The following is a 394-nucleotide window of genomic DNA, read 5'->3' as shown; positions in this document are numbered from 1 at the left end:
TACCCACAACTCCATGATCCGTCAGCCATTTCCCTTTCTGTCACATGCCTGAAATGTATTTATACTGTATGAGTTAGTGCTAAAGATGTCTTAAAATGGCTCTTACTCTGTTTGAATAATAATCTTTACATTCAGCATCAAAACACTGAATGGGTGATATCATGAAAAATCACTTTTTCCTTGATCTTTTTCCATTCAAGTTTTGGTGCATGTAATGAAGAAGTATGTGCTTTTTTATATATATAGTAAAGCATACTATTACTCCAGTTTCTAAGTATTTTACTTACATAACCAACCCTCTGGCAATTTAATTTAATTTACAGCTATCAACATATATTTTGCAATCACAACCTACAATAACTTAGACACATGCAATTGAGACAATAACTGCACA

Source organism: Abramis brama, assembly GCF_963993115.1.
Source record: "Abramis brama genome assembly, chromosome: 17".
NCBI classification, from domain to species: domain Eukaryota; kingdom Metazoa; phylum Chordata; class Actinopteri; order Cypriniformes; family Leuciscidae; genus Abramis; species Abramis brama.
The sequence above is the reverse complement of the archived record's forward strand: the minus strand, read 5'-3'. Positions refer to the sequence as shown.